The sequence below is a fragment of the Malurus melanocephalus genome, unplaced genomic scaffold, assembly GCF_030028575.1.
Source record: "Malurus melanocephalus ecotype Western Australia unplaced genomic scaffold, MMel_1.1 scaffold_474, whole genome shotgun sequence".
Lineage (NCBI taxonomy): Eukaryota > Metazoa > Chordata > Aves > Passeriformes > Maluridae > Malurus > Malurus melanocephalus.
The window spans coordinates 320,648-338,074 of record NW_026623706.1 but is presented as its reverse complement, the minus strand read 5'-3'; positions in this window follow the sequence as shown (position 1 = coordinate 338,074).

Below are 17,427 nucleotides of genomic sequence, written 5' to 3'. Positions count from 1 at the left end.
AGGGAGATGATGGGGGCTGACCCCACTCAGAGTGCGTCAGGCAGGGCCGGTGATGCTATTGGAAATGTTAGATGTCTCCTTTCTGGAGAAACTCCAAACAGCTCTAAAAGGCCTTTCTCACACCAGGCTGCTGCTGGGAACGTTGGCTGGGCCCTTGGCACAGTGGGGTGGCACATGGCAGGGCAGGGTGGGCTCCTGMCCACCTAGGAGATGTCACGCTTTTAAAGTGGGTTTTTTCTTCTATGTCATTGTGTTAAATAATTAAGTCTGTTCCATCTTTACCTACTGACAATGTGGCACTTAATTAAGTAGTTTAATTAGAAGCTGGCAGCTTTAATTAAGTTTAGGACTGGAGGTGATTGGGAGCCTCCAGCCGAGTCGCAGAGCCTTTCCCTGGGGATGCAACGTGGTGGGGAAGAAACCTTTGCTCTCTTGTCCATCCTCCTTGGGCACATCAGGGAAGGAACCAACATCCTGCTGCAGCCCCCCAGCATCTCGCAGCCACTGAAGGAGAGGTGGTTTGAGCACCCTTTGCTCAGATGTTTGGGAGAACTGAGGCCCATGGAGCAGGAGGGGGTTGGCCAGGAGGATGGGTGGGATAGCAGGAGGGTGTCCAGAGCCACAGCTCTGCCCAGAGGGTGCCCAGGTCTCCTCACCCTGGCTAAACCTGGGAAGGACGGCCCTGAGCAGGACAGGTATCACGGGGTGAAGGCTGTGGTGGGCTCAGAGCATCATCTGCAATTCTACACCATGCCCAGGGCTGTCTAAAAGATGTATTGCTTTTTAATAATGTAAATATGTAAATATTACCGAGGTGCCATTAATCCTCATTGCTTCAACATGATACCACTCTTAAGAACAAATGTAATAAGAGATTATTAATATGCAAAGTAATAGTACATTAACCTGACTAACACCARTAAATTCCKAGCTTAGCACAAAGCCAGAGGTTGCTCACGAAGCAGCCTGAACCCTGCTTGCCCTGGGCCACCTCMAGCAGCATCCCAGGCTCTGCACYACAGTGGAATCCCAGTTMTCTCTGTAGGATCCCTTGCCTTGGRAATCCYAAATGACTGGGAAGGAGCATGAAGGCCCTGGGAGAGGAGGTGGGTAGGAGAAAGTGGGCAAGGCAGACCCTGCTCCTTGTTTTGGAGCCTGAACTGCTACAGATCCTTTCCCAAGGCCTCATGTTTCCCCCAGTGATTTCTTGACCCTTCTCACAGCAAATCCATTTTAAACTCTACATATGTATGAAGAAGGAGAGTCTTGTTGTCCCAGAAGCAGGGGGTGAACCCAGGCTTTGTGCCAGAATTCCTGGCTGGACTTGCTACGATGTAGCTGAGCCTCCAACTCCATGGTGATTGGAATTTTCTCCCAAGGAGCTGCACCTTTATTCACATCCCTAAATCCCAGCCCTATTAAAAGCTTCCAGCCCCCCAGCTGGGTCCAGTGCAGYCCCTTTCTCACTGGCTGCCTTTGCTGGTGCATTTGCAGGTTGCTGTCACCTCTCCTTGGCCCTGGCCCTCTGCTTTGAGCTGTGTGAACGACATGTGGGATCAGAGGGAGGACACACAGCAGACCAAAAGGAGCAAGGGAAGCCATAAAGCCTGAATTTAGGGCTTGAAAAGGAAATTATTCTGTGCAAATGGCTGCTTCAGTTCAAAACAGCCCTGCCTTGTAAATCCTGCTCATCTCTCTCAGGAGGGAAACCCGGTGAAACAGCCAATATTTCAGCAGCACAGACTCCCAGAGACCTTCACCTCTCGGTGTCCTCTGAGCCCCACACCCAGGCACGGGCCTAGAGAGCAATTGAGGCATGAACACGGTCATGGTTTATGCAAAAATTAACCTGTTGCCCTTACTTGGGTCAAAGTAATTCTGTTTAATTTGGTAATCTGGGCCCTTTATCATTAATGASTCCTTGGGGGGTGGGGGTCAGAGCATCTCTTTTTTGGCTGAAGAGAGCAGCMGAGATTACTGTTAATATTCAGGCTGTTCAATAGAGCAGAAAGACCTTTTGCTATTGACAGTACTGCTGGTTTTCACCTCATTGGTGAATGGAAATTGCCAAATTAATCTCTCATTGGATCTGAAATTAATCCTCTATTTTGTGGTTAATGAACCTCAGAACCACAGATTTACCTGGGTAGAGTATATTGRGAAATTGTACACAGTAGTTGTCTGCAGATAATCAAGATAATACCCAAGAAAAAGAACAAAACGTAGTTTTGCTCAATTCCTTTCTGTGGAAGAATTAAGTGGAACACAGYAAAATCAGGCTGATTATTTTTTCCCCCAGAGCATTAATGAAGATGGAACTCAGTGGAACTCACTCCTGCTGCAGGATAAGTTATCCGGATGAAGGACCTAAAAAAGGCTATGCAAATTTATGCATTATATGTCCACCTACTGCTTTTAACCCGGGAGGTCTCTCATCACAGGGTTGTTGAAGGCTGCAAAATCAATTAAACCACTCCAAGCTCATACAGATAMGGCTTTAGGCCGACCAGAAAAGCTCCAGTTTATTTGCCTGAGCTTTTTCTGTCTCCGTCCCTCACCAATGCCCTCCTTGCATGCTCTGCAGTGCTCCTGGTGCTCCTTTCTCCTCTTCCTCAGCTCTCTGGAGCAGCCTGTTGGAGTTCACTGTGCCCAACTTCACTTCCCTTTCCAAAATATGAACCTTCCTTTTCCTTCCAGAGTTTCTTTTATGCATCATCACTTTAGCAGGACCTATTGTACTGGAAATCTGTTTGCCACATGTTAGCTGGAGCTCATCTGCTAAGATCCTCRGTTAAATATTCATGGGGAGGGAGCTATTGAACTCAGGTTACACAGCAGAGATGAGAAGGGTGCTCTGGCACAGGAGACCAACTCCATATCAAGTTAAAAACCCTCATGGAAATGGCTTACACCACGTAAGGCCTGGGCATGGAGAGGAAAACATTTCAGCAGCACAGTGTGATTGGGATGTCACCCATAAAGTGGCACACTGGGCAGCATGGGGCCCTAAAGCACAGCTCTGGTGGCAGGTGAAACCCTGTGTGAGTTTGTGGCCATTAGGGCAGCCAAAAGGAACTTCCAAACAGGAAGCTCTTAATGCGAAAAGGAAAATGAAGTGTGCTTGCATTGGGTGTGTCTATGCCCAAGGCAAGGAGATGGGTGGGATAGGGAATAGCATCAATCCTGCTGTGCCAGTCTGAAAGAGTGACTCAAGAAGAGGTGAKGCTTGAGCAGGGCCACGTGGGGAGYAGCACTGGCTGTGGCAGGGCCCTGTGCCTTTGGAGAAGTCTKGGGACAGAACAGGCCTCTGCCTTTGGAGGAGGAGGCTGGGGACAGACCACCCAGCCAGCTCCTCTCCAGTGGCTCTTAACTCCCACAACCTGGGGGCAGGAACAATAAGGGCAAAAGGACAAGAGAGCAGAAGTCAGTCTGGGGTGTCGGGTAACCGGTTACCTGAGCTCTGCCTAAAGGTAACTTCCTCATGAATAGCCCAGGAGCGCTCATCCAACGCTCATCCCAGCAGCGACATGCGAGGCTGGTGAATAATGCAGGGCGGGGCGCTGAGCAGATGGCATCGCTGCTGTAACCTGAGCAGCMGCACGACACAACACGCAAAGCCCAGCAATTAACCTTTTCCAAGGTTTCCTCTTGTCTCGGGGATTAAACCTCCTTCAGTCCCCCGTGCTCCACTTCTGCCCGAGTGAAAAGAGTAATCCCCCAAATAAATAAGGGAAATAGCTTTTGATACCTCCAGCAGCTCTTGGAGAGTGTCACAAGGGCTCCCAGCCCTCCACATGAATTCCTGCAGGTCTGGAGAGGGTGCAGGAGGAGGGAGAGCTCTGAGCTGCCTGTGGTGCTTGTCCTTCCCAGCTCCGGAAGAGTCCCACTGCAGYGGGCTAAAGACAGGAAAAAAGTGGATTCGATTCCCTGTCACTCCACCTTGGCAGATTGGTGACCACACAGTGTGGCAAGGAAGTGAAACATGGATGTGGGCAATGATTTACTACTTAGATGAAAAAGATACTTGCCAAATGTAAGGCGTTCACCTTGCTGCATGACAAAAGCTATTATTTTAACTATGATACTTGATCGTCTTTGTAATTAAACTGATTAATTCACAACAATAGAGTCTATATCGCCTAATACTTTTAATTAACAAAGTGTTGTACATATACTGGCAGAGCATTACTGGCATGCTTCCTAGGCAATACACTTAATTCTGTAATAAATTATTAGGACAAATGACTAAGATACATTGCACCCTGGAAAAGACTGTCAAGAGAGAAGGACTTGAGACTCTTGGGCACTGGTTGGACCATCATGGAGTAGAGCAGGCTCCTTAGGATGCCAAGGGAAGGCAAACTGCGTGCAAACCTCCAGAAAGAGCTGACTGCAGAGCCAGTCCTGCCTCTGCCAGCCCCAGTGACTCAAGATTGGGGTCACCAGTCAATGTGGGGACATCCCAGGGAGGAAGAGTGGAGTTACCAGGGAAAGAAAGCACCAAAATGGAACCAACAACACGACTTGGCCCTTGGCACATGCTGGACTTCAGAAATTAGAGGTGACCAATGCTTTTATGATCGGTCATTAAGTCAAGGAAGGAAACTGTGTCTTGTAAGAATATGAAGGTTATGGGAARGATTCTATGTTTTCCCAGATTTCTTATGAATGAGTTAAGAGACAAATACCCTGGGGCCACATGTAAAGCAAAATTCTTTCCTGCAGCTTTTATTGGATCACAGTTGAAGAACCTCACGGTCAGAGGTCATGAGTGTTACTTTAAGACACAATCACTGGGGTCAAGCTAATTAGCACCAGGGATCACATCACAGGCTTTTCCCTTTCCTCTTTGTTTCCRAGTCCTCTCTGACCTCTGGTCAGAGCCTCCCACTCACCACTTGCCTCCAGTTGTGTGGCAGACAGACCTATGGCTTGTCTCAAACACTCATCTGAAGAAACATCCAGGTTTCTTCCTCTTTCAGTTCAGTTTGGAGCCAGACAAGAGACAATCCATGGCAAACACAACTGGATCCCTCTCTCCCAATGGTGGGAGCTGTTTGCTGGGAGAGACCTAYCCATACCTGATCATGGTTGTAAGAGCCCCACAGCAACAACAGCTGAAGGGTTTTTAGCAGCATCCGACTGGGGCTGAGCACATTCCCTCCTGTCCATGGGCAATGTGGGCCAGCACCACTTCTCCTCTGACTGGCAGATCTCAGCCTGCTGTGCTTGGTCAGCACATCACAAAGATGAGTTTCATGCAAAAGCTGAGCCTAGCCCCAGTCTCATAAATTTGTTATGCATTACATCCAATTAATGTAAATTATTACAGCGACTAAATAATGGCTCTGCATCAGATAAGGGAATAATCATAAGTGAGGCTGAAAAGTCCCAAGGTCCAACTGTATTAACCCTTTCCCCTGACTCCACTGAACCTGGTGTGAGAATTGGGTACCAGCCTGACTCCTCTGTCTTAGGAAAAGGAGAAATGGAAATAGCCCTGTCTCTGAGGCAGATTTAATGTGGGCTTTGTGGGGTCTGTGGTCAGAGTGCCCCAGGCAGGGAGCTTATGTTCATCAGAAATGCCTCCAAGTGTCTGTGCTGCTGAGACCTGCAGGGACCCTGGTGTGTTTTTCAAGGCAGAAGTGATCATCAATGTTTGCAATAATTCCTGGGCTCAGATTAAATGGAATAAAGGCATGAGTTCCAAGCAATAAATAAATAGTCCTCTCCCTGCCTCAATGTGCTTCTCATGGATTCATTCGTAAGCTTTCCTGCATCTTCCTCCTTGCCTTGCTTGTGCCCAGCTCCTCGTGGTACCTGTTTTACCTTGGCAGAGCAGCCCACAAATCATAGTGACACACCAATCAAGAGATCTGGAAATTTTTACACCCCTCTGCCTCTTGAAAGATGAGTCACCTTCTGCACCACRTTCCTGGGCATCCAGATAAATCTGTCACAAACTTCTCCTTCCCCCAAGGCACAAAATTCTCTYCCTCTTTCAGCAGGGCTGTATTTCCTCTTTTTAAGCGTCTCTTTCTTGCCCCAACACACATTCCCACCCCTCAGCCATCTCAGTACATTTCTCCCTTTGTTCCTGTTTCACTGACAACTTCATCCTAATAGTCTCCTCAAAGGAATGATGAATGCATAAGCTGCATATTGATCACTGCAGTGATTGATTACTGGATCTCTTTGACAGATGAGCCTACTAAGGTAGTTGCCAATATGGAGGTATGGATGGCAGGGCCCCCTTGTACAACAGTCTAATGGTATCTGACCTGATAGGGCAGAGAGGCAACTCCCTCATTTCAGCAGGAAAAAAGGCCTCTTTATACTCTTTATAAAATAATTCATAGGAAACTTAAAACACTCAGACACAGAGAGATTGCAAATGGGGAAATATGATGGATTATGGGTTGAAAGGAGCCGACTTCTGGAAGCTAAATTGATCCCCAGGAAAATGTTTTTGTCTGCTGTGAAAAATGGGCAATATCTCAGCAGCTCTGGAGGGCTATAATCTGGAAAATAATTTGCTTTTGATTTCCTTTAGTTTCATGCAGCATTTTTTTTTTTTTTTAGGTTGGTTCCTTGCAGGCTTTGTTGCTCAGCTGGGAGAATCAGTGATGAAACAGGCGAGGGATTAGCCATGGACAAATACGAGCTGATCCTTACTTATGGTTATAAAGCCCTCACCCCACCCAGTGTCACTTATTCCATGGGAGATGTTACACCCCCTGCAAACAGCACTCTGCCTACCAAAAACAGCAAACCCAAGCACATAGCTGGGCATGAGCGTTCATGAAATAAGTTAGAGAATTTGTGCCCATGATCCTGCAGAGCCCTGCAACCAAATGGTGTAAATGTGACAACAAACACACTCCTTTTCTAAATGTCTCCACATTGCCTGGGTGCCTCAGTTAGAATTAGGAATAGAATACACAAGGCTTTCTCAATCTCCTTACTCAGTCTTTACTCAGTGAGAAGACCTCTGCATGTAATCCTGTGATTTGGAAGCACATTTTTGGGAGCACTGCTAGCACCAGGCAGGCAGGGAGAGAATGCTATGAACTTATTTACTGCTTCTGCCTCTCACAGGGTGTCCTGCCTCCCTAATTTAGAGGCTGGTGAGAGAGAGAACAGAGGGGCAGTCAGTAAAGCACATTGAGAAGCTTCCYTTCAGCAGAGCAGTTTCTTTYACTCCCATTTTTTATTCAGCTTCCCGCTTCTGCTGCTAATAACAAGAAATGTTTTGGCAACAGCTAGAAGTTTTGTCTGAGTTCAAAGTGCTAAGAATAAAATTTATAGGAATAGTTACAGCCCCTCAGTGCCTGGAAATTCCTTGGCAGTAGKCTTTTGCTCCAGAGAAATATTGAATCAATGGTGTGCTAACAGCTCAGGAGCCTATTACAATAACACGCATACCTTGAGTCCAGACAATCAATAACTCAGCAGGATGCAGCTACCAGAAAACAACAACAAATTAGTTAGATTTCCATAGACTATACATTTGGTGAGTAATAATCTGTAAGTGGAAATGAACCCAGCCTGGAGAGACCACTGAGCCAAATGGAGATCTTTTATTCATGGCTTCGGCTATTCACTGAGCAGGATGTTTGGGRAGGGCTTCAACCTTCTAAATATACATGTGCGTGTTTGACTTTACACCTATTCCTACTGAGCCCAGCTGCTTTATTGCCACACAGGACTTCTGTTTGCAAAGATTTTCCGGTATAAGCCAGGATAAAGGTCCAGYACTGAAAGACCAACAGGCTTAAATTTAATGTATCTTATTATTTGCACATTCCTACTTTGAGGTATGGCTGAAGATCCSTAAATACAGTCCAGAGGTCAAATCTTTCTCAGGTTACATATTATTGCTGCTGACTTATAGTCTTCTAAGTCAGCCAGGATTGACCTCTGGCTGTATAAAGCACTTGGAGCATAAGAGCTCTCAGGACAGCAGAACCACAAATCACCAGGTCTAAGTACTGCRAACAGTTTCGAGGCTATTTCCATGAAACAGGCAAACTCCTGYTTCCTCAGAGAGATCTAAGTTCATTTTTCTCCCTCTGGGATAATGACCATTTGAATTCATTTTAATCATAGGGGCCTATCAAAAAGTTGATTAGCACTTTATTGCTAGAGCTTCTGTTAAGTAAAGCCAAATGATAAAGAAAAGTGTGAAAAAGCACAGGTGACATCCATGCCTCCCCTATGGATTCATTCAGGCCACAATTGTGGCTGTCCTGGCCCTCACAGATTTGGATCCCAGCTTTTGCCCAACACCTGTACAGAAGCAAAGGGGCCACAAAAAATGATTTAAATTACCTGGCTCAATTCAAAGCAGCTCAACTTGCTCATCTAAGTGTAAAATTAGATCAGAAAGTAGCCATGGAACAGCAAAACATTAAATGTTTCTCACGCTCACCTGGTGGGCAGCTTCTGAGGAGGCAGATTTCACAAGCTGGGAGCTGATTTTATCTGCTCAGGTATTAAAGCCTCCTATTCTTGGCAGTTTTTAAGGATTCCTTTTCTGAATAGCCGGTTTTATTTTGCCAGCTGAAACACAAATACCAAACAGAACATCTTACAGAGATGTATTTGCTTACTGCTTTTTGCAAAGTCTAAATGTCTACTGCAAGATCTCTGGGAAAAGCACATCTGCATTAAAAGTGCCTTTTCCAACATGAGAGACCCTTCACAGCTGCTAATATAAGTCATAGAAGCTTTTAATTACACAGTTGAGACTGGCCCTAGTGAGTGGCTACATCTGCAGATGACACCAACCTATGTATTTCTTTTTATTTTACAACTTCCCTATATATTTCTTTTTATTTTACAATGATTATGTAATTATTTTTCATTTATAAGAAGCACACTTTTCAAAGGAAATAAGAATCCCTGTAACAACCCCAAACTTCTAGATGTTTCCCACCCTGCACCACACTCTGATCCAAGCTGGGAACAGGCAGGAAAGATTCTCTTAAATGAAGATATAAAGATAAGGCTGTGCCTATCACAAGAACATACATTAAGTTGCTCCAGGAACATATGTACCTGTGGGGGTGTTGGGGAGGGTCCAAAATTGTGAATTCCATTTCAGAGAGGCATTTTCATATGGATGTGGGGAAGCATTCAGCAGTGTCATGGAGTGATCTATGGCTATTGCCGACACAGGCCAGGCACAAGCACTGCAGTGAACTTCCACACTCGTGCACGTGGAACTATTTTTCATGGATCTGATGAATTCTGCAGCGACGTTCATCGCAGTAGGACACATTATTGCTGCAATATATGACTATCAGTAACACCTACAAGGCTTTAATATTCTGCAGCTGAACTGTGGAAACAGAAGAAAGTCACTTGTAAATGCCTAATTCACAGTGTAAGTGGGTTGTCTGTCAAAATAATGCTCAGATGTGAAACTTCAAGTAGGAAGCCTAAAAATCAGAAAAATGCAAGGAACATCTTGATGAATGTTAAAAGCAGTTTAGGGAAGGAGAAAACAACCAGAATACTTTTCTGCTTTCATCCTCATCACAGAGTTGCAATTAGTTCTGTCTGTACAGGTATCTAATAACAGGATTTTCTGCAGTCTTAGCAACCATTATCTGAAGAGTAAAGAGAGTTGTTTCAAACAGCAGGACTTTGTGGGCAGAATATGGCAAAATGGATTCTGCCCTTCATTTTGCCATGGTAGGAAATGTTCCCTGCTTATTTCTATCYCCCAGTTCATTAGTTTCAATAGAAATGCTGGTTAAGTGCACTGTGCTCCAGGRTTCACTGCTGCATTCCCTGTTTCTCTCCAGATGGAGCTGGTCCCCATCAGAGCACCCAGTCACTCATGGCAACAAGTCCTCAAATCTACCCCTCAAAGAACATGTAAGTTAGGCCGTGGCAGGAGAATCCAGACTTGGAGCAGGAAAGGACTGAACAAAAGGATTGCAACACAGAAAAAAACACATTAAAAATGATTATTTTGTGTTGTGTGAAGGGATTGTCCAGTCCTGCTTTGCTCCAATGGCAAACCTGCTGCAGGATCCAAGGGATTCACAGCCTGGGAATCCACCAGACTTCACCCATATCTCCTTACCTGTTTGTACAGCACCTACACGGTGCTGGCACAGGGCAAACCATCAGCAATAGCTGTGGAAGCTGCAGCACAAAGCTGGAGGGAGCTCCCCTCTCCTGAACCGCGGCGATCCAGCGGGACACATCCTAGTTGGCATTCCCGTCATTTGAACCGCCCGATAGCTCTTTGCATGAAACATTGTCCAAGGCTTTGGCAGGAAGTTGTGCTTAACGACAGACTCTCATAGGAGGCACTTGATTATATTAGACAGATAATTATTGATCCAGCTATAGTTTATCCTTGCTGCCTAATTTCAATAAACAGCAGCTTGGGGGAATTAGCAAGGGATTCTGTTCCCCCTCCCCCTGCTTCTTCAGGATTTGTCAGAAACAAGATGATTTATGTGTATTCCAGTAAGATTCTCGTTTGTTGGCAGGCTGCAGGGATTGTTTGGGCTTGGAAGTACCAAGCTTTTATATTTAAATGCTTCCATGCGAGTATTCATGGGTCCCACTGCCTTGCATTGTAATATCTGAATAATAACTGTGACTTATGCAAACCAGTTTTCAGCTGTTCATCRAGATCAATTTTTCATTTTAAGCAACTCTCTGCCATCCCAGGGAAAAAAAAAATAATAATCTGATAGGGAAGAAGAGTGAGACCCAAGGAAGGCAGTAATACTCTTCCCTTTTTAAATAATGCACAACTCATTTCTGGARCACTTTCAAATGTGTTTCTTTCTATTAAGCGCAGATAATTTTCTGAGGATGTTCCCCCTCCTTTCAGGTGAGGCTTTCGGAATAGCAAAGCTCCACAGAGCGCAGGCAGGATGGCCAAATAACTTCAGTTCCTTCAGGGAACACCTCAGTGTCATTTCTCTTTTTTAAGAAGAATCTCCCCCTTGGACAGCGAAACAAAATTCTTACTACTAATAGGAGTTGGTAAATRAGTTTTTTTTWAAAAAATCCTGGTTTTATTTCTACTTCCTGGCTCATCTGGGAGTCCCAGTTGTTGGAAGACTGCTCGGGATTTAGTTGTCTCTTAGTAGCACAATTTGGAAGCTCGCTGTATAATAAACASTTCATTAAGCAGCAGACTGATGAGCTACGACACGATTTACAGATGAGCCCTTGGAAATGATCTGCTCACTTCCAGGCCTGGGCTTCCCGATGGGAACTAGATCCCTGCTGGTGATTTTCTCTAGGATGGTTAGATTGATGCTCTGGTATTTCAGCTTCTGTCCAAGAGTCAGAGTAGCCAAAAAGCTTTCATTAGCTACCAGATACAAAGGTCACATAGGAAATGGTTGGTGTGGGTATCCATGAAAACTCCCTGATTTGGCAATATCCGTGTGCTCGCAGTCTGTGCAATTAGGAGGAGCCTGGACTTCTTACAGGCATCAACACGGAAATGTTTTGTCCAGGAAAACAGAAGGTAAACAGATTCTATACAAGGCACACAGTGTTTCATACTGTCACTCGATTATCTACTTTAATTTTAAGAAAGGTTTCAGGGTGCCCTTTAAAAATGGAAAACTAAGGAAAAAACCCTAAAAAATCCTCAAAAAAGTTAACCCAACCCTCTTCCCCATCTTAGTTCCCTACTCYTGAGCCACAGTTTTTATTACAAATTGTAAATTTTGCCCAGAAAAAGGTGAGAGAATGACCTGTTCTGGCTGAGAATCCCAAAATTAACTGTGAAACTGGGATGGTACAGCCTGCCCATTCCCTTTGGTGTCCCACAACCCCTTTTCCAGAAGCTTTTGCAGTCGTGGGACAAGAGAAAAACCTTCCAACAGACACCTGGWGTGCTTTTAAAGACTGAGAGGGGAACATCCCCACAGCCCATGGGAAGTGAACCAAGCAGTGAATCACCAGCACAGCACTGCCTGAGAAAATTTAACAGGTTCAGTCAAGAATTATTGGAGTGAGACAGTTTTCACAAAATATTGAGGCTCTTTAGAAGAGATCCTGTGTTATTTTTCACTCTCTTGCAGCACAAGCATCCAAGATCTCCTTTGCTGCATATTTAGTGAACAGCATCTGCAGCATCTTAATTACAGTAGCTGTTCTCATCTTAATCTCTTGCTTCAGAATAAGGTTAAGTGTAATCTGTCCTAGATTCTTATACAGATGGTTCGTTTCTTAAATACTTGAGAAGAGTTTAGTCGATCTTTAATTCCTTAATCTGGGAACCAAGACCAACCAAYCTGATTCTGACTGATATTTTAGCAGATTTTACAAGAAAAATGTAATGCACACATGCTAACAGGGGTTGATTCCTTTGCAAGATTAATTTTTTGTTCTAACGAAAGTTGCTGGGAGTGAGAAGATCCATATAACCCTGTCTTCCTCCCATTAACCTGAATAACTACACAGCATTCTGGATAAAGAGCATGTGAATGTCAGAAGAAGCCAGCAAATATCTTTTTCTTTAGCTGAAATATAGGAGTTTCTAAACAGTTCAATAATATAATCGGTAGATTTTTTTTTTTTTTTTTTAAATCTATAACCAGATTACTGGCATTGCCAAAAAATAAAAATCCTGATTGGCCTTAGATTTCCTTTCTGCAAGCAAACTGCATCTACCCAGTTATGATCCTGGCAAGGAACAAACTAAGGCATACAAGGTCAGTTTTCACTTTCGTTCCTTTTAAAACACAGGTATGAAAACTGATACAAAGTTTTAAATCAGGATTTTGGTTTTTAATCACTTATCCCAGTTTTGAACCAAACTTCTTGACCTTCACACAGCCACAAAGAAAAATGATAGGGTAGATTTTTCAATCAGACTAAAAGAATGAAAACCTCAAGGGTTCACTAYACTTTTTCTTGTCTGGTTCAATTTCCCTTTACAAGCCGAGTTGCTCCTTTTTTCCCAGTATTGCACCAAGGGAACCCAGCTGATGAGAGCACAGTTTTGTCACTCCACACTCCCAGTGAGAAGCAATGACAACCCCCAAAAGGAGCCAGAGGATGTTTTCTCAGTCTCAGATATGAAATGAGAAATCACTGCCCCAAAATCCTGCAGCAGAATCAGCCCAGGATGCCACACTCCCAGAGTTACAGGGAACTATTGTCCAGCACACAGCCMTTCTTTTCCAGAGGAAATAACTGTTCACCTCTTTAAGCTAATAATCACTTCASCATTTTAATTCCCCAGCTCTTGGCTTGTGCTTATGATTTCAAGCTTTCTGTTCGGTAAGACCCTAAAGAAAGCTCAAGAAATGAGCTCCCCAATAGTCACTTCTCTTGGTGGACTCTTGCAGAACAAGCTCTGCTCACGCTGATCTTTGGCAAACCTCCAGGGAAGGCATTTTAATGCCTTTTTCAGCTATCCTGGGAGCTCCACATAAAAATAATTGAGATGTTTTATTTCCCCTCAGAAATAGAGTGGGGTATTTTCTGGGAGCATTTAAAAAAAAATATCTGTGATGAGCATAGAATCACAGAAGCATTAAGGTTGGAAAAGACCTCTGAGATCATCAAGTCCAAACGTACCTGAAGAAAGCGGAGGGGCAAAGGAAACTGGAGAGGGACTTTTTACAAGAGCATGTAGTAACAGGACAAGGAGGAATGGCTTCAAACTGACAGGGAGAAGGTTTAGATGAGATATCAGGAAGAAATTCTTCCCTGTGAGGATGGTGAGCAGCTCCATCCCTGGAGGTGCCCAAGGCCAGGCTGGTGATGCTTCCAGGGACGGTGACTCCACTGCAATCTGCACCCACCCTGCGGGGTGAATGAGCCATTTCCCCAAAGCCCCAACCCCGCATGTATTATAGCATTGATCTGARTTAACAATAATCTTTATTTATGCCCTTGATAAATCAGCGGCTCCTCAGGTCCAAGTGTCCCGGCAGGACCCCTGTGGAACCGGGTCTCCCCTCCCAACCTCTTTGTCCCAGCCCCTTCCCCCTGCACACACTCAACTTCCCCAAGTTCCTAATGTGCCTCTTGGCAAGCAGCAATTTTTTTCTCCGGGATTATAAATTTCCGCGGTTGCCCTGATCCGGCAGCTGCCGGGCTGCCAGCGCTCCGCGATTGCTCCCCGGTGACACGGGCAGATCGATTTCTCGCCTCACCGCGCGCGGGCGGATTAACACAGTGATAAATGGCCGGGGATTGATTTGCACTTAATTGACAATTTGGTGAACCCGCTCTGGAAACGCCGAGGTTTCGGAGGGAGCGGGATCGGGCCGTGAGGGGAGCGCGGCGCGGGCCGACAGGAGGCGCCAAAGGCTGAGGGACCGCGGGCTCTGAGGGCTGAGGGGAGCGGGGGGGGCGGCGCCTTCCCGCCATTCCCGCCTGTGGAGCCACAGCCCTGAAATGTGAAAAAAAAAATAAAAATAATAATAAAAAAAAATGGGTATGGCACTTGGGGACACGGCATAGTGGTGGTCGTGGTGATCACAGAATGGTTTGGATTTGAAGCGGCCTTCACGCTAATCCAGTTCCGTCCTCTCATCTTCGAGCCTGCTCTTGGACACTTCCATGGATGTGGCAGCCACAAATTCTCTGGGAAACCTTCCCACCCTCATAGAGAATTTCTTCTTAATATCCAATCTAAGCCTGCTCTCAGTTTGAAGCCATTCCCCCTTGTCCCATCACTCCAGGYAAAAATAAAATAATCTGTCTCCGTCTTTCTCCCCCTCAGGTGCTGGAAAGTCACAATTCGTTCACCTCATGCCTTCTCTTCCTCAGGCTGAACAACCTCAATTCTCTGAGTTTTCCCTTACCCAGCTGCTCTGGGAGTGGTTCCAAACTCATTACCTCTGGCTTACCTGCAGCATTATGTTTATCTTAAATGTAACATAAACTCCCCCCGGATCAATCACCTGGGGCTACAGGGCTTTATGGACAAACAGGAATGGAATTGCTGGCAGGAGTGAAAGTAAAGGCCAGGGAGGAAGTTAATTAACAAAAACTGCAACCTTCATTTGCCTTTTCTGTCATCTTTTGTTGTCTCCTTCTGTTGTACCAAATCCCACAGCTTTTACCCAATAGCCTCGCGACATAGTTTGCTTTAAATGATAAAAGCTCCGTGCAATTCACGACGACACAGCAACATTATCCCCCAGAATTTATCTATTATTTATCASAAAGAACTTTAGAGTTGACAAGAGAAGCACTATGGAGTCAACCTGTTGGACAGCTCCGTTCAGCCCCATCTCATGTTTGGTGTTCCTGAAGGGCTGTGTCCCCATAATGAGCACAACCCAGGCATGCCCTGAACATAAAKGATGTCTGAATTGGAAGTTTTGTCCAATAATTTTTTAATTCCAACTAACCTGAGGACTTCCATTCCTGCCTGCAGCTCCCTTTGCATCCAGTTTAGCCAAATCTCTRTGTGTTCCTTACCTGGAGAAACAGGAATGTGGCTGAGGAAGCAAAATAACTCTGCATTCATTTATTATGCCAGTCACTATTATAACTCCTAACATGGAGAGGGATTAAATAATTGYATGTTCAATTATTTTATTTCCTTGTGCAAGAATCAGGAGGTAAAATAAAACCTGATACTGCTAAAATGAAATAGCATCTTCTGACAAACCCAGTGTGGTAAAAGTTGGTGAGCGCTGAGCATTCGTGTTTTAATTATTGGACACACATAAATCATTTATTACACATTGATTTGTTTTTTAAGAGTGTTTTGGTAGTGTGAAAATRGCTGGTAATTAACTTGTGATTAGATAGATTTACCCCCTTAGCAATGCAGGGGGAACATCTGATGCCTTRTGTTTATCAACCATTTCAGTTTTAATTCTAAAAAGCAAGTCCAAAGCTCATATGTTCTTGCTGAAGACATGGAAAGACTCATGTGGAAAGTCACAAAAAAAATTGTCAGAATTAACTCTGTTCAGAAGAACCAAAAGTACAGATTTCAGATTAATAAAAATTTGGATTGTGCCCATGATTTTTGTTCGATTCCTAAGCTGTATCCAGAGGAACAGCTAATTGGACAATAGGAGTTCATTAGTTGTTCAGAAAAGCAATAGTGGTAGGAATAGCTGAATCCTGGSCACAGCAGGAGCTGTTGGTTTGATAGTTTTGTAGAATATAACACAACATCAAATTCCAAATTCTCCAGCAATCCTGAGCCCAGCAGCTGCCGATCCCAAACATTGCTGTGGAAAATGCAATTTATCAACTGTGTGAACTCATCRAGAGAAAAGACATAGGAAATGTCAACAGAGTTTTTATTCATCCAAAATTGGAATGTTTCCTCCATTAGATGGGTACTACTGCTACCTGTTTTGCTACAGTTTGCCCTGCAGTAAAGTTCACTGCTCTCTTAGAGAGTGTTTGTTCTGGATGGGAATATGTGGGATGGGAAATCTGACATCAGTGCCTTTTGTGAGCTTGCTTTCTGAAGATGGATGTGTGARGTGGCAGCCTCTAAATTTCTGCATCCTGGAACAATTATTATTTCTACTTTTGTAACAACTTTYAGCCAAGGATTTCAAATCACCTAGTAGCCACAGATGGATTAAATGTCCAGCTGGCAGAAATATTATGATCCATCATTTTAAGAAAGTGAGGTTCTTTGAGGAAACAGAACCCACATTTTCCAGCTCCCTATCTTCTGCTTTATTCCAAGATCATCTTTCTGAAAGCAAGTTCAAAATTAAGCATTTTGGGTAAAAATCTCTGGTTCACTGAGGACAAGGGTCGGACTTCTGCTGGCTATGTGGGTCAGGMTTTCACCCAAAGGCTTGAAAGCTTATCGGCTGAGAAGTTATATTTACTGCACTTTTACAATGAAACACTTAATAAAGAGACTTTCCTCTAAAAACAAACAAGGAGGAACGGAAATGAGCTACTTTGTAATCAGCCAAGTCAAAGCAGCAAATGAACCTGGCTGGCTKGAGTTTCTCATTCGGGTGCTATTCAATGCCACTGTTATTTCTGAGCACGATGGTSCAGCCAAGTCTGGAAATGGAGGGATTTGGAAAACAACAGGAAGAAATTCCATATCCCGTACCTGTCCTGTGAAATGTTACAGGAGATCCGTGGATAATTATTACAGGGCTGTGCTGATGGCAATCTGGGTCTGCACCAGGGGACAGAGGGTTAAGCCCAAGTTATTTTGAACAATAGATTTCACTTATTTTCCYGTTTCCTACTTTGCAGACTTACATTCTGAGGCTTTACTACTTAATCCCCACTGTAGTAATAAAAATTTTTAATCCTGTGTTTAAAATATGAGATTTACTTGTCAAAATCTGGATATACAGCATGGAATTATAATCGCCGTTCAGCAAAAGCAATTCCCCTCAAGTTCAGGCTGGTGTTTGGGAGAGCCTGTCAGGTGCTTTGTGTCAGCACTGGAGGAATGTGCAGACTGCAGAGGTC